The sequence below is a fragment of the Triturus cristatus genome, chromosome 7 (assembly GCF_964204655.1).
Source record: "Triturus cristatus chromosome 7, aTriCri1.1, whole genome shotgun sequence".
NCBI lineage: Eukaryota > Metazoa > Chordata > Amphibia > Caudata > Salamandridae > Triturus > Triturus cristatus.
Window position 1 is genome coordinate 373,690,572 of NC_140590.1, and position 22,424 is coordinate 373,712,995.

Consider the following 22,424-nt stretch of genomic DNA (forward strand, 5'->3'; position numbering starts at 1 on the left):
ATATTGGTACGCTCAAACGGAGTTGCATACAGCAGGGTTGCCTGAATTGTCTAAACACTATTGATCACAAATCGTTTCTTCACACTCCTCCCATCCAGATATGAAAAACGTCACTCAGTCCCTTAAAGGAAATAACAAGTTGCCCCACATCAGTAACACCTCTCCGTTACTCCAAAATATACAAACCTACAATCATCATTCTTGAATTTCTCTTGTAGGTTAGGATATGTCAGGGAATCATAGTATACCATATTCTTTCATTATCATCAACCCATACCTTCATCATGGGCGCCATTTTAACACTAACACAGTGTCTAAATTACAACACTCGTTAGAACCGTGTAACACTCCCCTAATATCACCCCAAATACGGGTCACACTCAATCACCGAGTCTTGAATCATCATATCACTGTTTCAGTGCCAACCATAGCGTTGTCCAGCTGCTTCATCATTTGGATATGTGTATCCCCCGCTTCCTCTTTTGATGATTAAGATGACTGATGTGCACACCTATTTAGGAGCGGCAATTTGTGGGATGAAGTTAAGACACAGTGTGGGTAGTACCAAGATGGCGCCCACAGTAGCAGTGCAGATGATTGTAAATCCTCATCATATTAAAGAATGACCCAGCCAGGGGACAGCTGCATGCTCCCTCGCTGTCATTCACAGGTTTTAGTGTTTATTGCAGCACCCGCTCTCTTATGGACTGAGGCAGCAATAAATAAATGCAAGTAGGCATTCTGCGAATGCAAGTGCAGGGTTGGGGGGTCTGTTGATCTTTCCAGGCCTCCATCCCTGCAGTCACAGTCTGTTCTGAAGGATTTAAAGATAGAATCGTGCATTAATATTAATATGAAAGGATTTGGCGAATCCTACTGAATGGTCTTTTTGCACTGTGAGGGATCTTTACATTCGTTGTAGCACAAAATCGATGTTTTTTGCACACCAACAGCTTTGCAACCCCATCATTGGTGCAAGTGCTCCCTCAATTGCAGCACACACAAGATCAGATTTCTGCCTTTAGCAGAATTTAATGGCGAGTTTAATTTGCCACAGTATTACCCATCCATGTTCAGGCAAACGTTGGTACTTACTGTGCGCCTTTAATAGCCACATAGCCACTGTCCCTGCTCCGCGTCACTAATCAATACTTGTACACAGTGCTTGGAGCGTTTAGTGCCCTTCACAGCTGGCACTGGGGTCAAGGGCGCGCGTCATCTCTCTTCCGGTTGTGTCATTGGCCCGGCCACTTCTAGATCTGTTAAAGACACGTTCGACGCCACTGTCCACTGACAGAGCAGTAAACAGACGGCTGTCACCTGCGGCCCGCAGACATCCCTGCCTGTGCATCCAGGGAGGCCGGCGTGGCATGCAGGCCCCCCTACTGTGCTGCCTCCTCTGTGCCCTGTGGGCAGCCAGCCTTCAGTTCGAGTTGCAGGACATGATCAGGGAGCTGCAGAATGAGAATGCCATGCTGCATGCCAGGGTGGAGAACCTGACCGAGGTATTGATGGAGCTGAAACTCTACATCTGGAACCACTCGCGAGGTGAGTGTGTGGGAGGGAGTGCGATGCGGGAGGAGTGTGAGGTACTCTGTGGTACATTATGGTATGATGTAATGTCCCTAGAAAGCTCTTGCCTTTGTTTTCTTATTTCTTATTTTAAAAAAAAATAAAACAACAAGCGAATTTTGACGTCACAACTCATGTTTTACTAAGAAAAAAACGTCATTAGGATTTGCATGGAAAAGTTTATTACAGGTCACTTACTTGGCATGACAGCTCTGTTGTGCTTTCAGTTGCACCAACTGACAGTGAGATGCCAAGCTGGCACGAAGGGCCCGATTCACAGAACTAACTTAAGACAAAATCCTAAACTTACTACCATTTTGGTATTCACAGAATGCACTTACTCATTTTGGAATTCACAGAAGGCACTTACTCATTTCGGTATTCACAGAAGTTAGGAGTCCTAACTTTAGGACTACTAAATGCCTTCTGTGAATACCGAAAGTCTTAAAATTAGGATTTTTCTCAGTTTAGTAGTAGTATAGTTAGGACTCCTAACTTTAGGACTCCTAAATGCCTTCTGTGAATACCGAAAGCCTTAAAATTAGGATTTTTCTCAGTTTAGTAGTAGTAAAGTTAGGAGTCCTAACTTTAGGACTCCTAAACTGAGAAAAATCCTAATTTTAAGACTTTCGGTATTCACAGAAGGCATTTAGGAATTCTAAAGTTAGGACTCCTAACTTCTGTGAATAACGAAGTGAGTAAGTGTCTTCTGTGAATACCAAAATGAGTAAGTGCCTTCTGTGAATACGAAAATGGTAGTAAGTTTAGGATTTTGTCTTAAGTTAGTTCTGTGAATCGGGCCCTAGATGTTTGTGTTTTATATCGTTTTACTGTTGAAAATGACTAGGAGAGTTAATAGGGTCAGGAAAAAAAGAAGAACACAGGGCTAACGTTCACACACTACTCTGGAATAAATCCCATGTGAGAGGGGTTCTCTTAGGAAACAATTGCTTAGCAATAGCAAGATGCAAGTTAGTTTTTGACACCCAGTCCTCCAGCACAGTAAATTGCCGCCCACCATCATACACCTGAAAATTGCTCCTTGAGTATAAAATGAAATGAAGAAGTGTTTGCACGCTACGATGCAACACAGAACCTCCTGGCTATCCAACTCCAAGCCACTAAAACGTATATTTCTTTCATTTGATTGAAAACATTAAACTCTCATTGTTTTTCTATAAGTGAAGCATTCTTTTTTATTAGTTGTTTAGCTTAATTATTATCAAACTTTGAGCAAATTTGACTGTCTTGTGTCTATAAGAGCACACAGATTGTGAGCACATATCATTTTTATAGCACTTATCTGTACATCTATTATAGGGAATAAAGCACTCCAAAATGAACGCAATTAAGATGTTCCATTACTATATAAAGGTCTTGTGCCCCCGTGTCTCTATAGTGTCATGAAAGTCATTAGTTAATTTTGGTTTCTTGATTAGGTTCAGTCAGGAGTATTTGATTAAGTATTTACTAGTGGAGCGTCAGTTCAAGATTTAAGGTGGTGTTTTTCTGCATTATCCTCTGTATTCTTCAATACCTGTCTGCAGGCGCCTACTATTTCACCCGTACTGATTGCTTGAAATACTAAAAACACCCAGACCAGTCCTAGTGTGTTCCAACCCATTGCAGTTTCACTATCTCATAGGCCAGATGGGATATTCCAGAGTGACGGAGTACTCAGTCTGGGTTGTGGATGATGTTTGAGTCACCAGATGTTGCTACGATGGTCCTCTGGGTGAGGGATAACCAGATAGTGCTAGAATGGTCTTATGGGGGCAGGATTACCAGATGGTGTCATGATGGTCTTCTGGGTAGGGCATGGCCAGATGGTGTTAGGATGGTCCTCTGGGGAGGGGGGCAAATGGTGCCATGTTTCACTGGATGGTGTATGGCCAGATGGGGCTAGTATGGTCCTTTGGGTAGGGCATGGCCAGAAGGTGCTAGGATGGTCCTTTGTGGAGGGGGGCAAATGGTGCTATGTTTCACTGGATGGTGGATGGCCAGGTGGTGCTCGGATGGTCCTCTGGGTGTGCAATGGGCAGATGATGCTAGGATATTCCTCTGAGTGGAGGACGGCCAGATGCTGCTCGTATGGTCCTTTGGGTGTTTGATGGCCAGATAGTGCTAGGATGTTCCTCTCTATGGTGGATGGCCAGATGGTGCTAGGAGGGTCCTCTGATTGAGGGAGGGACCAGATAAAGCTAGGGTAGTCCTCTGGGTGAGGGACGGCAAGATGGTGCTAGAATGGTCCTCTGGGTGTTGAATGACCAGGTGGTGCTAGGATGTTTACCTGGGTGTTGAATGGCCAGGTGGTGCTAGGATGTTCCTCTGGGTGTTGAATGACCAGATGGTACTAGGATGTTCCTTTGGGTGTAGAATGGCCATGTGGTTCTAGGATGTTCCCCTGGGTGTGTGATGTCCAAATGGTGATAGGATGGTGCTCTGGGAGATGGCTGACCAGGTTGTTTTTGGCTGGTCCTCTATGTTTGGGATGGCCAAAAGAAGCTAGGATGTTCCTCTGGATGATGGGTTGCCAGATGTTGATAGGATCGTCCTCTGGGTGAGGGATGACCAGATGGTGCTAGGACAGTCCTCTGGGTGTGGGATAGTCAGATGGTGCTAGAATGGCCCTCTGCTATAAGCACAAACTTGTTCGCACTCACCCGCTCAGTACCGCTCTAGCAGAACTTGCTGAAGATCAGAATTCAAGAGCTTCAAGGATCGAACCGTAGGATGTCCTGCTATAGCCGAGCCAAATATAATAACCAACCTCATTCCGTGCCCCATGTTTGGCCTCATCTATAAAGTTATTCGTCTCATGCACACCATTTCTCACCACACCCTCCTTCGACAGTCAGCTTTCCCTCAAGAACACAGAGCCTCCTGTGGTTCTTTGGGTGCAACGCTCTCTAAAGTCCTCAGTAAGATACCTATGAATGGGGTCTCTAATCTTCTTGAACCATCTACAAACTCCCTGGAGCTTACAAGAAATCTTATCCATGCCCACAACACAAAACACTTTCTGCAACCAGTAATGGGACAAGGATGGTTGAGAAAGTCACCCTCACAACCCATAAAAGTTCTTTGTGTCCTCCTAGGATTAGGTTTCTAAGGTTCCTGGCATGTCCCATCCCATGGCTCACTGTACTGGAAGATGATGTGGCATTAAGGCCAGAGCTCCTGACTTTGGAACTGGGGAACCAGGTTCAAGTCGCAGTGTCTGCTGAACATCCTGTGATTCTGGTCAAACCACGTAGTCTTCCTTTGCCTAAAATGGTTAAAAAAATAAAACCCCTAGGGACCTTAGCAGAGCAGCAAAGATGCTGACATTAGAGAACAGCAGAAAGCCTATAAGTAGATAAACTGCTATTGTTGCAGTACTAAATAATATTGGGGCACTAACTAGAGCCATATTAGAGCAGTAAATGTGGTGATATTGGAATAGTAAATAAAGCTGAAATTGAATTGGAGTCGGGTGCAGCAGATTGAATGGGGGAGGGGCATAAATATAACAAGGAGCTCACATAATTTGCGGCGGATTCTAAATTGACACTAAGACTCACTCTACCTTTGAACAGGCCCTGAAGGAGGGTATTCTGTCTCACAGTGCTACAAGATCTAAAGACAGAATTGTCCAGTGTTGTTCAAGGAGATCCAGATGTGTGCCAGATGTCAGGATTTTCTGGACACAGGAGACATTGCAGCCCTCTATTCTCCTCGACTTCTCAGCAGTGTTTGACACAGTTTGACACCCAATCCTTATCGTAAGACTCCATGCCATCGGAATCTAAGGACACGCACTCTGATGGGCCTGGTTCTTCCTGACTGGAAGGACCCAGTCAGTCAGCCTCGCACCATACACCTCGGACAACTGGATGCTCTCAGAACCGGACCTTCTTCAATGCATACATGAGTCCTCGAGTCACATCTAGTCACAACATCAACATCCTCTCCTACGCAAACCAACATGCAACTCATTCTGTCCCTCATAGACAAGATGCCCAGTACCCTGATCAATTTCAATGCCTGCATGGCTGAAATTGCCCACTGGATGAAGACCAACTGTCTGATGCTGAACACCAACAAGACCAAAAACATAGTCTTCGGAAAGAGCACTTCACCGTTGGGCTGCACCAGGTGGACAACAGAGCTAGGACCGGCCTTCACCCCTCACCACCCATGTCAAGAGCCTCTGGATCTTCATTGACAGCAAACTCGACATGACCACCCAAGTCAACGCTGTTGTAGCCTCATGCTTCCATACCCTGAAGATGCTGAGGAAGATTTTCAAATGGCTTTCAATCAGCACTGGAAAACTGTTACAGCGTTCACAAACCTGCCAGATACCTTCACTCGTCTAAACTCCTAGTTGCTTATAACCCATGCATACGGAAAACAAGAACCAGCGGACAAGCCTTCTCCTACATCAATCCAAAAGCTTGGAACAACCTGCTGCTACACAAAAGATCCTCCTCCTCACTTCTTAAAATCTGCTAGATGCTGAAGACCTGGTTATTTAAGTAGTCCCACTAACCCCTAAATTTGACTAGACTCACACTGTTCAGGGCTGGGATTCCTCCTGGGTGACAATGTGCTCAGCATAACACAAGAAAGAAAAAGTAGTTCCCAAAATGTGAGCAGTGGAAGAATATGTTAGTCAATTAAGAATGGTAAAAGGTTATGCTACAAGAGAGGGGCAAACACAAAAAGAGGAAGACAATTATCAAATAAGAAGCAAGCATACAAGAGCAACAATCAATCAATCAGCAGATTGTAAAGCACGCTACTCACCCCTGAGGGTCTCAAAGCGCTGGGGGGGGAGGGCATGGGGGATAGGCAGCTCCGTTCAGTTGAAGAGCCAGGTCTTGAGTGTCTTCCTGAAGATGTTCAGTGAGGGGTAGTATCTAATGTTGAAGAGGGCATTATCGCAAGTCAGGAAATACTCATATGTTGTAAACACAGTGGGATTATATTGAGACATTCCCCTCACAAGACGTTCAAATCTATCTGCTTTACTTTTCACTGGGCAGCAAGCACACTTCTTTTCAACACATTAGGTATCACCCCTGAATAGAACCAAGCTCTCCATTCAGTCCACTGGGGGGGTTCTACCAATCGTCCATCTCACGGGGGGGGGACCAGACCCATCCATTTGAACCACAAATGGATCATAAGCCACCCGTTTACAGTGCATGAGAGAAAATACACGGACATTCACAGGACTATCCTTACCATTCCCCATGTCCCAAAGGCAAGATCTATTGGCTATGCTAATGCTTGTTTCATTTCAGCCACGGGCCGGCTGGGTGATCATGGTGCACACTGCAGGTGGGCTGCAGATACTGAATTATGAGTGTGCTGGAGGGTGTGGGAATTAATTTTTGACAGCAGAGCAGGCTGGCTTGGTCTACTCTGCACTTAAGTAAAGTGCGCATGTCAGGTTGAGCTGGTGTATTTCTGTGGCCGCGGTTGATGCACATATGGGTCCAGACGTGCGTGCTTTGTGACGGTGCATTATCATATCCTATTCTTCCCAGTAGCTATGGTAAAACTGAAAGCCTTTTTATCTAATCCAGGCTACATTCTATAGTGTTTCACCTCTCAAGTAATGGTGCAGAACAAATTAACCAAATCCAGTGGTTATGGTTAAAGTGAAAGACCATTTTATTTCCCTATACATCCTACATTTCCCATTTCTTTGTTTTCGTCGTGCTGTGAGCAATGCAAATTAAATAAAGCCAGCAAATTCTTGCTGAGGGGGTGAATAGAAAAGGACACAGTCGCACCAAAATCTGTGTAGAGGTTTCTTTTTTGACTCAGTATGCATAAATAATAACCATTCTAATAAATCTAATTGTTGTCAGTCTTGATTGTTGTTAAGACGCTAAGCCTTTACTGCAGGCCATGCTACCATCCACCTGGTTTGCTCCTGATTGCTCAGTAGGGGCTGGGTGCTGTGTTGCTCAGATGTTGGTGTCACATCCACGCGCCGCAGGTGGATGCCACTACAACTCACGATGCTCTTCTCTTGTTTGTCCCTCCTGGCATGGTGCAATGGCATTGCTGCACACGCAGCATCAATCAGACCCTGCCATGTAGGCCTCTAGCTTCTTTAAGCTTGCAAATACGTGCCAAACGACAGCTGCCAATTACTACTCTTTTCAAAAATTTCTCGGGGGAGACCCTCCCCCCAAAGTTCTCCATTTTGGCCGTTGGACTCACTCGCTTCGCTCGCTAAATAACACGCATCCGTACTTTTATGCCTCACCACTTTAAAATGTCACCAGCCGCCACTGTCAGAGTCACACCAAGCATACTTTAAATAACATGATTTTGTCACAGGTGGACTGGTGTTTAGAGGTTACAGTCCCCTATTTGTAAGACATAGGTAGTGTTGGGGCACCCTCAACTGTGAAAGAGTCCAATCCATCTCAATTGTGTGTTTTTACAGAACATCAGAAGTACCAGGGAAGACTAAATAAAAGCTACTTGGATACTTAAGTGCTGTCCATTACTACATCATGTTTGTTTTTGTTCTCCTCACTCAGAATCTGCTGTGCTGTCCATGCAATTTAAAGGAACCACAGTAGAGAGGGAAAAAACCCCAGGTATCTTTGCCCAGTCCTGCCTCTCTAACAACAACCAACAATAGGCATTCTAGAATGTGGGTTTGCGATGCATTCTGATAGCATTTACTGGATGACTCCTTGAAGATAAATATATAATATAGCATATTAAATGTTGTACATTGGCCTATGGAACAGGTTGTTTAACAGTTAAAGGAGAGCGCCTGGGTGACTGTGCTGGACCAGCTGAATTTACAAAGGTTGGAATTTCTCCTTTTTATGCAGTGCGTTTGGAATGCAACAGATCTCTGCTGCTATTTTGTCTGGGACCAGTTGCACAGGCATGCACAGCACCATTTACATTGTTCTGGGGTGGCCCTGCACAGGCAGTGGCCTTGAAGGATCCTGGTCTGTCTGCCCCTTTTGTCTCTATTTCCATGTCATTTCTCTGTACTTGCGGTAATGCACCACATGGAGGGGACACAGGATGCTTTTGCTTATTTGTATTTTCAATCAATCAATAGGAACTTTATTCGGATAAAAACAGCATATCCATAAAAGTACAGTTAAAATATAGTACAAGATTAAAATGCAAGTAATTCAAAAGAAATCAAATAATATGATTATACTGAATACATGGTGTTACGAGTGCATACCGCAGTTTTTAAAAAGGATACAACTCTAAAACATAATTCATCATTGTTAATAGCTAGCACCATTCCGTAAGCTACCTTATAGTCAGTAACACATCGTGACTTAAAATACGGAATCAGAAATTTTTTAGTGGGGGATGAGTAATAAGAACAGAAAAATAAAAAATGTAACATTGATTGTTTCAAGGTATTATTACATGGACAGAAGGAGAGTTCGAGGTTAGCCGTGTAGCCAGTGGGAAATGACAGCAGATATTTCATTGTGTCTGTCCTTAGCCTGAAAAATAAACCCCTTTCCCAGCAACCAACAGGTTTTAAAAGATATTTGGGCATAGCTGAGGTTGCATACTCAATTTGCATTTTATTTGCATTGAGATAGAAGACTGTGCTGTTTGTTGATTTAATAGTTGTCCTACTCGACAAAAAATATTTGTAAAAGCTGGACCACAAGGCAGTGTGGTCAGAGAGAAATTGGAATCACCCATTTTAAGTTCAAATACACTTTTATTAACACTTTGAATCATCAGCAAAAGCCTTGCAGACTTGTGTGAGATAAGATAGTTTTTTAAACAAAAACTAAAAAGGACCAACCATCACTCTCCCACCCTTCCTCATATGTCCTCTCCCTAATTTCCCCAACACCTGCTGCCCTTATTATCAATCTCAGTAGAGCTTTAGTCATGTACTATTTCCATTTCTGAGATGTATACCTATTAAGGCTCGATACATCATTTGATTGCTGACGAATTGTTGAGAAATAGTTGCCTAGTTTGGAGGTATCTAAAATTTTCTAGCAGTCTCTTGGACCACATCTGTTCCTTAAAGATGGTGCTAAAGAATTCAAGTAGACGGCTCCGTTGATTTTAGAACATTAGAATGTTGACAGCTTCATTGAAAACAATGGAGTGCTCCGGGCTTCTAATGGCCGGTATAAGCCTGGAGCATCAACATTACAATTAATAACAATGGCCTCACGGAGCCTGGAGAAATTTCAGCCCCCTTGGGCTCCATGAGGCCTTTGTTGAACAAATTAGAACATTCTGCCCTCTCGGGCCAGAATATTTTAATAGCCTTACAGACCCCCTAGCAGCCTCTACCAGCCATCAAAGGCTCTCTCGCTTGTTAAAGGCCCGAGCTGAAGCGGGCCTTTAATGGCCGGGAGAGCCCGCTCTATAGACTACAGGAAAGTCTATTTCTTCGCTTCTTGCAGCTTTGGAGAGTTTTTCCATACCCAGGATGCACCACAGTCTCTGCAACCAGTTCTGCTCCGAGGGGGTTGTTGTTGTCCTTAGAATTCCAGGATCAATCACCTGTTTGGTCATCCGTGACAGATGGGATGTGAGGCACCTGATTACCGTGTAAGGGATATATATCCATAGCTGGGCATCCCAGCAATATCACTTTGGGGCATTTGGCCAAAGCTGATCCAGTGGATAGTTCAATATAGCCTTATAGACTGCTGTAGCAGGTTATACTGGCCATTAAAGACAGCATAAAAAGGGAGCGGGACATTAATGCCGGTGTAGCCCAGCTATGGAGGGCTATGAGGTTATTAGAAAATTCTGCCACTAGAGGGCAGAATGTTCTAACAAATAAGACTAAGGCCTCATGGAGCCTGAGGGTATTGAAATCCCCTCGGTCTCTGTGAGGCCTTTTTTCACAGCAACAGCTGTAAACTACAACATTGGAGTTCAGGGACCACTCCATTGTCTTCAATAGAGCTCCCAACGTTTCAGTGTTCTCATATTTGTTAAGTTCACCATGCAAAAGTTTGCCAGTCTAGGACAAGACCATAGCACATGGGTCAGCGACCATTCCCTCTCCTCTACATTCCCTCCAACATACCAAATCACCCATTTTAAAGGGATTTCTTGTTCTAGGCAGCCTCCAAGCAACAATAAAAAGTGCAGATCTATAAACTGGCCTGGAAACATGAACTCAAATCCCATTCGTACAGCAAAGAGTGATAATTCAAAATGTATGAATTGATCTGATCACTGGTAATGACACAAGCTCTAACTCAAACCACATTTATCCCAAAGCATTATACACAGGCATAATATGTATACTGTTGTCCACAGCTGCTAGCCTCTATGGTACCTGCTTCTCTTCCCTCACCTCCTTCAGCACCAGATCTGGCTCCTTCGGCAGCAGGTTGTGTACAATGCGTCCTTTTGTATCGCTAGCCTTTGGAAGATTTTGATTTTGATTTTCTGACTGTGCTAAAGACTGACTCGCTGATTTAAAAACTGTCTGATTAGTCTTCCATGGCAACAGTGAAGAAAATTACTTTGAGGAACCCGGTCAGAAGAAAGTAGCAGCCCTAATTATGCTTGTCCATTCTTCCCAGCATATTGCTGGTCAAGGAACTATTGGACATTTCAGCCAAGCCTGGGAGCAATTAACATTAGTAAATTGATTTCTGGAGGGATCAGCTCATGCTCTGTATTAGTTTCAGATCACTTCCTTCAGAGTCAGGAATCCTTCCGAGAAGATGTTCAAAGATGCGAGGAAGCATTATGATCTTCTTCATGGTCTCACAATGTGTCTTGTTAAAATATCAAATGTTCCATTTCAACAGCAAGAAGCTGTAAAATTGTTCTATTGTATCTTTTTTCAGGTGCACGCATTTTGAGGTGTAGTAATACCATTGGTAGATTTGAAGACCAGGGCTTCTAAACAGTGTTGACTACTCTTCAGGTCATTAAGGTTCACAAATTGCATCTGGACCCAGACCGGAGGTTACATTTGATAAGTGTTGCCTTCAGCACAATGCTCGGTGCCTGCATCTCTTGCAGGAAAGAGGTTCCAGGCTTCACAATCCACTGCAGTGATTCCTGTAGAAATTACAAGCCACAGCGAGGAATGTGTAGTGGTCTAAGGGTTGATGGTAATCATAGTGGGACTAGTGCCCTGGTCCAGACTGCCCATTTTCACTGGATCTCCCAAGCTTCTGGGTGCCATTGCTTGCAGAGTAGATCCAGCTGACGCAAGTATCACAGGAGATCATTGTGTGGTATTAGCCTTGTGCAGCCCATCTGTTGAAGGATATGGGCCATTTATTTTGGTCACCATGATGAATACCAGTCTCAAAGGATGGGGGTCATTTTGTCCTCTCACATTATAGGGTGGATAGCTGTTACCATATATTGTCACAGTACTCAGCATTTATAAAGGGCATAAATTCATAGATATCATATCTCATACCCGGTGAGACCAGACAACACAACAATGTAGAAAACATTTAGTGATTCATCATTCATTCAAGACTGAAATCAACCTATGAGTTGTTCTAGTCCGTACATAAACTATATTGGTAAAAGCATTCATGAGCTGTCAAGGTAATATGAAATCCATTACTCTGGTGGGCCTGTCAGAGAGCAGCTTATGGCATAGTAACATCTGTAATCATTTTCTGCAGGTTATCTATTTGATACCAGGAACACCTGAGAAGATCATTTGATTTACAGTTTCCCTTCATCATTGCTTTTGTGATTAAAGTTGTGATGTTTCTCTTGCCAGCTGGGCAGTGCTTAGTTTGAGCCTGTGGTTTCCGGGGCTCAGCACTGGCACTTTATCAACACCTGTTCTTCTTATGAGCAAGAGTTAAAGATGTTTATGGTACGCACGCTGAGATTAAGTGATTTGCCCAAAATCACAGGATGTCAAGCCGACGTCGAGACTCGAACCTGGTTCCCCAGCTCCAAAGTCGGCATGTCTGACCATTACGCCACCTCCTCTCCCCACTTTCATGGTTAGTAGTTGGTTCTGTTTTAGGCGGCACTAACAGGAGAAATGGGCTGGTGCAAGTTGCCTCCTGAAGAGTACCCCGGCACTTATTTTATTACAAATTAGCCACTGCAGTTGGGGGTTCCATGTATAGATAGATTTTGTGGCTGAAGCCAATGTTCTTCTCCTGGATTTTTGTACGCCAACTCAGTTATCAACAGCATAGCAAGTGGATGTCCTTTAGATTCTCTAGCTGAAAGGGCTGCGTTATGCCAGATAGATTTATGATAGCGCTCAGGTGGACTTGGCATCATTGATTCATATGCTACCATAGCTTCTGCCATTATTACTTTGCTCATTCTGCTCCCCACTTCTTTTGCCAGATACCTAATTTCCCCTGTTTATAGCAGCATAGAGATTAAGGCATTGCACGTGTAGACATGGGGAAGCCTGAGGGAGGCTGCGCAGTGTTCCAGGATTCCATGCACCAAGCTACTTTGGCCTCCAATAGGCATCGTTGGGAACATTATGGAAGTTATCATGCATTGTTTAGATTCCAGTCATGCCAACACGTTCCCTTCACACTCTTTGTTTTTTGACAGAATAGGCTTTTATTTACCATCTTTAAGGGGTCAGTGGGTGGCACTTGGAGCTTTCTGGCTGGATGCTTCTTTAGTGGAGGTCCTGAATTCCCACCCTTCACAGTCTTTCAGTCAGCAAGTACTACATTCTCCAGTTCCTCCATGGAATCTTGCATTAGTGCTTCAGTATCTTCAGGGACCAGCAGAAAAGGTGTGGTCATAAGGTCAGCAATTTACAGCAGTATGTTTGTCTCAGGAACAGCTCTGATTAATGAGAGCGGCTCAATTGCAAAGAGATAACAGAAAACTGCTTAGTAACCCGTCAAAAAAGAGAGGGACAGATTTTTTTCTAGCATGCTAACAGTCTAATACACCTCAATTGAGAAGGTCTAAATCAAACAATTTAAATTAATTGCCTTCAGTGAGCTCTTAATCCACTCCTGAAATTGTTTTTATGTTAAGTCATGTAACGCCAGTGATATTAACATAAAATAGTACCCTCCCATGTTTTTTCTTTTGAGAAAGACTTGTATCAGATTGAATAAACATGTTATGGATATATAAATGTAACATACTGACCTATTTAGATCCTGACATAATTAAATTTGAGATTAAATGGGTTAGAGAAGACAATATCAAACCAGCGACTAAATTCCAGAATATGTAACCAGAAAACCTGTGTTTAAATCCTGCCTTCCCCCACTTTACCACATTGTGCGATCTTAGTCAAATAACTTTACTGGGAGTTATGTTCCTTGGTGATGACATTTGACAGCACCTTGAAGTAAATCAGTTGAGGATGTGCAATATACAAAAACTTATATTGTATGTGGTTTACACAACTATAAGGTTACTCCATCTAGAACAACAATATTGGCACATGACAACTGACTTGTCTCACCTATGACGTGTTTGGGGTTAGTGGAAGGTCTTCAAACATTTCTAAGCTTGTGGTAAAAACCTTCTATTTTAATAAATGTCACGTAATGAAGTGAAGTAATCTAAGGTGCTAAATTCATTCACACATTTTCAAATATCAAAGGAGCCCCTTTTTGACTTTCATAATCATCATGTTTTGCTCATTTTTGTATAGTTTACATACCAAATTTTCTGATGGCTCAACTTATGCCTTGGCTCTGAGGGCAGGCTCAGTTCTGGCTTAGCTCTTCCTAATCATTTGATGGCCTGTCCACCGCAAAATAATACTAAAGTATTAGCTGTAATCACAGGTCTGCAGTACTGCATCAAAAGGTGACCTGTGGTGCTATATCCAACTTGCAGAATGTAATCTGTGGCTTAAAGGACATTTTGTTCCATGTCCCAATCGTATGCTCTAAAGCTTCTCACATTCCACTCCTAATTGTGGCCTTCACTATGTAATCTCTATTGCTGCAACAATCGAAGGATCCCACGCACGTGCCAGTCTTCTGTTTATCTCCTCTCCTGCCTCACTCAAGATGTTGAACCAAAATATTTGGCACAAACTCCACCTTCCCACAATCACTAGAACTAAAATTGACATGCCAAATTATAGATCGATATGGACATGTAACATGATTAGTAATCGCTTGATGATGCCCAACATAACACAAGATACACCACCTATCGGCGGGTCCACCATAAATGTAGGTTTGTAATATTCAACTCGGCAGGCATCTCCCACCTGATTTTTGACAACAACCTTGACATGCTAACACTCACAGAAATATGGTTCAGGCCCTCTTCCATGCCTTTCCTTGAGATTCTTCTGCCACCCATCTGCAAATAATCTATCTAGACAGAACTGATAAAATAGGGGGAGGGGAAGCCAGTATCTGTAAAGAATCATTATCCTACACATTGTTAAATACCTTCTCAGCTAAAACCTTCCAATTTCTTACAGTTGGTACCTCTTCTCCCATCAGGCTTAAATCCATATAATTGATCACCCCTTGAATAACCTATTTTTTTAGATTAAAAACCTATACACATAGCAAATCAGCTACTGTCATCCTGTAAGCACATCTGTCTCAGAGATTTTAACCTCTCTTGGAACAAACTGACAGACACTCACAGTAAGCAAGCTAACACTACACTGCAACTTTCCTACTCACAAAAAAGAGCTATCCGCGACCTAGTGATTTCTACACCTGGATATAGTAGTATGAGTAAGCCCATAAATATTAGCTGGTCAAACCACTCTTTTACCCGATTCTAAATTCTTGATCTATCCCTGCCAGCCAACCTAAGAATGAGAAGATATTGACAAGAGTAAGGGATGTAAAGGGCATTGGTCATGACAAATTAGAGTCTATGATCCACTCTGTCACTGAGCCCACTGAACTAATAAAGCAATACACTGATAACATAGCCAACATATTCAGTGATCTTGGTCCAGCCAATAGTAAATTCAAATAAGCCAAAAAGTCAATTCAGTGGTTCAAAAATGAGATTAACATTCAGAGAAAGATCATACGTGCCCATGAGACAAGATGGAGAAAATCCACCTCACCTTCCAAACTCACATCCCTACTAAGGAAAGAATTACGTATAAAACGCTCAGTAAGCTGTCACAATTCTCTGTTTTCAGCCTCAATCTTCAGAATGCTAAAAAAAAAGGCAAAGAGAACTTTTTAAAATCATACAAGCCAGATGCATCCTTCCTATTGCTCCTAACTGCAGTGACCTAGCCAAACACTCTACACAAAAAGTCATAATAATCTTAGATGAAATTGACCTCTCTCCAGAAAACCCCATTTGGTCCTCCTTTAAATCTTGTTTCAGAACTTGACTTGAAAACATCCATTGCAAGTGCTAAGTCTTCCCCTTCTCCCCTGGCTCACTTTCACCTTCTTTTGCTAATGCCCTCCTATTCATGGGCATGTCAAAACGTAAATTCCACCACTGCGCAAGGTACTTTTGAAGGTATGCTCAAAGTGGGCCATGTTTTCCCCTCTACTAAAAAATGTCTAATGCTGACCATCACAAACTTGAAAACTACAAACCCATTATAGGGCGACCGTTACTGTCACTGCACTTGTCTGGTTCTAGATCTGGTCGCATCATAGATAGCACAATGTTTAATATCATAGATGACTCCTTTCTGAACTTTGATGAAGGCATAAACTGAATACCAGTACACCTTGAGCCATGCAAAGTATTCAATACCATCGGTCGCGCAGTTCTACTACACTCCTTATTCAATAGCAGGCACATAGAAGGAGTTGTACTGAACTGGTGCAATGCTTATTTGTCTAACAGAACAGGTAATTCTATATCCACTCCGGCAGCCTACCACAAAGACCTATCCTAGCCTCATTATTTTTCAACTTGTATGTTCTCCAAGGCAGATATTGAGTTCATTTAGTATGTGAATTATATACATCTGTGCCCGGGATTCGTAGCACAGATAATATTAACACGTTAGTCCAACTCCTAGCTGACAATAGCTCATTGATATCCAGGTGAAACTTTTCTCGCCTGGGTGTTGGACCATTAATTTGTCCTTTGGAGATTCTTTTTTGCTCTTTGGACCTGCAACTAGCATATTGCGAATATTGGGACAGTGATAATTGGGAACATTCCAAGTACTTAAGTGTGTATGGTTCCTGGGATTGTGGAACTGTTGCGACGTGAACCCACTGGATCTCAGCTGTGCCATTAATAACCCAGTGTTGGCGTTATTTTATTTGATTGGATGGAACTCTGCCTTTCACTATGAAAGTTTAAAAGATTGGTGAACACTCAGGAAGATACCTTTGTTTGGTCTCTGTTACAATTCAGTGCCCTGAAGAAGTCCTGGTTCAGGACGAAACGCGTTGGCTGGTCTTTCTGTAGAGTCATAGGAACTGAATGTCATGTCTCTTGAAATTATCATAAGAATAAAAATAAAATGAATATAAGGAATGATCTCTGAAGAAATTTTATAATTACAAATGAATTCTGTGTCCTTAAGTTTCTCGTGTGGTGCACCTCTCTTCTGTTGGTAGAAACTTGAACTTGACTTGACTGAATTCCTCTTATTATTTCCTAATGAATTCACCTGTCCTCTCTCCTTACTGGATTGCTAAACAACAAGTTCTCAACATCTTACCGGAGAGTGTGAAATTAGCCAGATATCTAGGTCCTATGCTGACTAGCTCCCTCAATCTTGACCTCTATATCAAAGAAATCACTAAGGGACAGATGTATCAAGCCTTTTTACGTTCACAAACGGGCAGATTTGCAGAATCTGCCCGTTTGCGAATGCAAAAACTGCTTTTTCAATGTAGCAAACCTAATTTTGCGACTCGGCAACCTGTTACCGAATCACAAAATGGGTTTGTGATGCGGTATTAGGAAGGGGCGTGTTTAGGGAATCTCTTCCTAATACCGAATCGCATCGGTATGTAAGAATGTTTTGTGACCGCAATTGCGGTCACAAAACATTTGCATTTTACCACCTATTTCGAGTAGGTGGTAACCCATTTGCAAAGGGGTCCCCATGGGACCCTTCCCCTTTGTGAATGTTCCTAAAACTATTTTTAAGAGCAGGCAGTGTTCCTAGGGACCACTGCCTGCTCTTAAAAAATGAAAAGAAAACTTTTCATTTTTCGTTTTGTAAAGCATCTGGTTTTCCTGCTAAAACACATTTCAAGATTTAGATCTCACCTTTCTTAATAAACCACAAACTCAATTCTTGTTAATCAATATCTGTTTATCTAAAATTTCTCAAAAAGTTAGGCTTGCATTGAAAAGTTTTTATCAAATTTCGAGTAAATTGCAGAACATCATATTTACCTAATCTGGCTATCTGAAGTCCTCTAAATCATTAGGTCTGCATACTCAGATCTGTCGTCATTCGTCTAATAGTTCAGAGTCTTTGCTCAGCACGCTACAGTCTCAAAGAATCGGTAAAGACCAGAGACGTGCAAGCATCTGTCAGTGCCCATAGGATTAGGAAAAGTTTGCAGTCATCAGGTAATTGGGCAGCATCCGGACCACTTGGGATTCAGGAACGCAGCAGTCACCCTAAGTAGTAGAGTTCGCGTAGCGTCACCGTCGTCGTCGTTGTCATCGAAAGAGCAATTGGCAGTCAATAGTTAGCCGTCGGTCAGTAGGTAGTTCCCTCTCTATTCTACCATGTACTTTTATAATAAAATCACAGTAAAAAGTTACATTTCGATAATTTCGTACGGTCGTGATTGGTTGGTTGAGATTGTCCGATGGGGTTTAGCACAGTTTGAGGGGTGAGGTCACGAGTTCAGTCCGTACTGGTTTTTTGTGAATGTTCATTGTCTTGTCACTTGGCTGTCGTCCCACCGTGGCCTTGCCTTGGTACAGTGGGATATGGGTTACGAAGAGGCCATAGGCGTCTTTGTCGCTCATGCGCGGTTCGCTCTGCGCCTCGTGGGACAGTGGCTACTTCGTCGTGTCGCGTCGGTGGCCATTTTGGGATTTAGGCCCAAATGTCAACTTAAGCGAAACAAACACAAAAGAGTATTTAATGCATAGAAATAATAAATCTAATGTTAACCCCTTACTAATCCCTCTATGTGCTTGTATTTATCTAGCGTATAGCAACATTACAAAGACATCACAAAGCAACGTATATCATGCAGTATTCTATTTATTGCATATACTACTGTTAGTATGCGTACGGTTTTTAGTCATAAAGGTTATTTAGCCATGCATTATGCAATCCCACGTGTAATTTGGATATTAGTAGTGTTGGTTTAGTATTCATGCAAATTCATTTAATAATATAATTAATAGATTATTCAATCAGTATTTTCATGCAGAATGGGGGAGGTATACAAAATGTTGTACTACCCACTCCATCAATCACCTATTGCTCATGACCTAGCATTTTGTACATTCCTACTGATGATATAGGCTTTCTCCTGTTGTACTTCCTTTGTAATGCTGCTGACCTGAAATGTATAACGCCTATCGGTTTCACCCTACTAGGAACATAAGTCAAATTCTTAGCACTAAACAGAATCACAAGTGAGCTCCCTGTCTCCTTCATTTACTAACCACACCCTAACCCCACCTCTTTCCCACAATTGCTCTTATTAGAAATGTATGTATCTTATATTCCTTACGATTGTTGTGCTGTTCTCTTTATATGTTTGATCACTGCCCACTACAAATACACATATCTTATGTGCGATGACCTTTGTTATATTGATTCCAACCACAAATATGTATAGCTGTCATTTCCCTCACTAGTATATTTATCTTATCAACCCTCTTCCACTTGTAGATGTTTTGCAAGCTCTTGTCTGATTACTCTTCATTGTAAGCGCTCTGTCACAATTGGGGGTCTAGCAGTGCTGCTACACGGAAAAAAACCTCTAAAATAAAAATTAAATCAATAGCTCAATATAGGAATAAATAACGAGCATTGTATTTGCTCTTTGAACTCAGCCCTTCAAATGTAATAACCAAGCTTACCTAACCCAATTGTCAGTTTGAGTCATTCAGGAACTCTGTTACTCAGTTAAATGAAAAAAGATAGATATGAATATATTATGTTTAATTATTTTCCATTGCTTTTTGCCTTTTTGATTATATCTAATTGAATTATTTTCAAAAGCAGAGTCGGGGGGTGGGTGGGGGGGCTTCAAGGTACTAATAAAATATCTTGATGGCAAACTCCTGGATGTAAAACTGCCAATATTTGGTGAATTGGTACATCATCAGCTGTACTTCAGAATACCGTATACAGAAACACCGCCTAACATAAATAGTATGTCCTAAATATTGTTTACCAAAATATTCTTCTATGGGTGTAAATGTTCTATTGTTAACAACAATGGTATGATAATTGTGTCGAAAATATTTGAGATACAATATTTATGTCAGACTATATTTTGAAAATGGTATTCTGTTACCAAGGCAAACCATCACTGTTGTTATGAGCTCCAAATATAAAAGATTGTAGCATAGGAGTGAAAACACTGTGCATTCCTTATTTTTTGCATAACATTAATTGATTGTTTGTAAAACCATGCATATCTTTCAGATATAGGCCATGATCCTATGGGCGACATTTTGGTCACAGTTTCCAATTACAGTGAGGAAGATGAGTGTGTTGATGCACCTTTGGTAGATATCTGCATGTAACGTGTGTGACAGGTTCCAATATCTAGTAAGGTACTTCCTTCCAAGGAATGCACCAACAGTGTTAAACATTTTGTAACTAGTGACTAAAAATTACAAGCTTCTCACATTTTGCTGGTGTGTTTAAATGCCAAAAATCTATGATTTACAAATTAAATAATATATGATAACCATCAGTTAGATGTATATCTGGACAACTTTTATGTGCATTTGCCTCTAAGTGAAAGGCAAACAATAGTTACAGGTGGGGTGACCAAGATTCCCACATTTGCCAGGACAGTGCCGGTATTTCACCATCTGTTGCGGCAATTTTCAGCATATTTAGCACGTGTCCAGGTTTCAAGAGAGAGTCGACTGAACATTAAGGGAGAAAAGCTTTCATGTATTCCAGTGCAGGATTGATTAGTTAGCAGGCCTTATCAAATGATGTAGTGTTTAAAAGTTGCATTTCATTTCCATGAGTTCTTCCTTGTCTGTGGTCTCTATGTTAGTAAGAGCCGTCAATGAAGTTGTTCTTTGCCCCACTGTCGATGCAAAAGTGTACTACTATTTCTCTGTTTGTGGACTGACCCGATTTTTGGTGTTTAAAATCTGTTCACCCTAGTCACAGTGTATTTTCCAAATTTTAGTTACGCTGCTGAACCTGTCTCCATGCGCACCAGCCCCTTGCCAACACCAATGTTGCCTTGGCACTGCACTCAAAATCATGGGTCCCATTTTAGGTCGAGCCTAGACAGCGTGCAGCGCTGCTCCAGGAGTGACCTTTAGAAATCGATCAGCTCTTTTCAAGTACTTGTGCTTGTGGTGGCATCCACCTTGCGAGATCGAGCAGCGGCGCGCACGGGCCATCTGTTTGCAATTAACGTGGCCGTGCGCGCTTGTTTATATTGCTCTGCTCTCGCTCCCTTGCCTGTCTCACCCTCGCCGTCCCTTGTTTTTGTGCTAGAGGAGGAGATAAAGTGTGGGCTGTACACGTACGTTTTTCTTATGATCTAGTATTTTTCCTTCCACAAAACATTATAAATTACCGCGCAGCCAGGCCGTTGTTTGTCTGCAGATGGTGGTGTATGAAGACTTAGGATTCTGCGGAGAAGGAAGCGGTGAACTGACTAAGGTTAAAGTCTCTCGCTCCAAAAATGCTTATTACCCTGCCCCGAACACACCTCCTCTCTCTGTTTAAATGAGGAGTCGCTTTTGTAATAAAAATTCAACTTTCGTACACTGCCTTTCCAGTTCGCGAATATCTAAAGCCACAGCTTTCGGAATCTGCGCAGATGATTGTCCATTTAGTGTGTGGCGCCTGTCATCAATCGGGAGGCAGTGCTCTCACCCTGGCGGTTAGACCATCTCGTTGCCCAAGGGGGTAAGGTACCGTACAAGCTGAAATTCGAGCAGGGAAGTACAACCCTTAGGAAAATCGCGGCAATCTAACTTCCCAGGTGCTTTGCTGCAGTGTCAGTTTTTTTTAATACACAGAAATAAGTAAAGCCATTTGTTGCTTAAAATAGTGCCTCCCGTCTAATTCTGGACTTTTGGCATTTTTGGCGGCTTCCAGCAATCTCTTAGAAATACAAGGGGTGGCAAGATTCTCTATTCTAAACATTTGTAAGTGGCTCGCTTTTGCCTAGATCTGGCGTCCAGTGTCTGCTACTAAGCAATATGATAAATATACTGTGGAAGTAACATAAAGACAATCCAGATGTGGCTTCTTTCGAATATATAATATTTGGAGGTTTTTCTTGTTGCTCTATAGCACACATAGCTGCCAAGGTTTCAGATTGCTTATGTGTGACATTTCCATAATTTGAGTGGCATTTCAACGACTTTCTTGTGAGCAAAATCAAGCAATGAAGACGAGGGAAACATATGTCAGAAATACACACATTTGAGCAACCAAATGGTCATTAGAATCATGTGGTTAAGCTGAACGGTTGCGGTGCAGCCGGTTTGCCTCCCCGCTGGGGAGTTTGCTGTCCACAAGTCTTTTCCTCCAACAGGGCATGACATCATGTGTCCTCTGTTGGGTGAAATAGGTTTAATGTAACGCTGTTTTGTGCTGGTTTGTCTTCTCTCACTTACTTTTTGTCTCTTGAAAGAAAAGACCTGTTGCACCAGTCAGACAAACACATGGCAAGTATTAGAGGCAGACATACTCTGTTTTTACTTACGCCATCCCTGAGAGCCTCAGTAGTGAGTCCGCAGTCATATCTTCACTCAGGCTGTGCTTGTGAATGTGT

The 22,424-nt window shown here is 42.3% G+C and overlaps 1 long non-coding RNA gene across 1 annotated transcript in view; it reads left to right on the forward strand.

The window, feature by feature from the left end:
* Positions 1 to 1,315: 1,315 nt before the first annotated feature.
* Positions 1,316 to 22,424, forward strand: part of LOC146809708 (uncharacterized) — an 80,962-nt gene continuing 59,853 nt past the window's right edge. The window contains exon 1 of the long non-coding RNA XR_014965582.1: positions 1,316 to 1,548. This is a non-coding gene — a long non-coding RNA (uncharacterized LOC146809708). The remainder of the gene's footprint in view (positions 1,549 to 22,424) is intronic.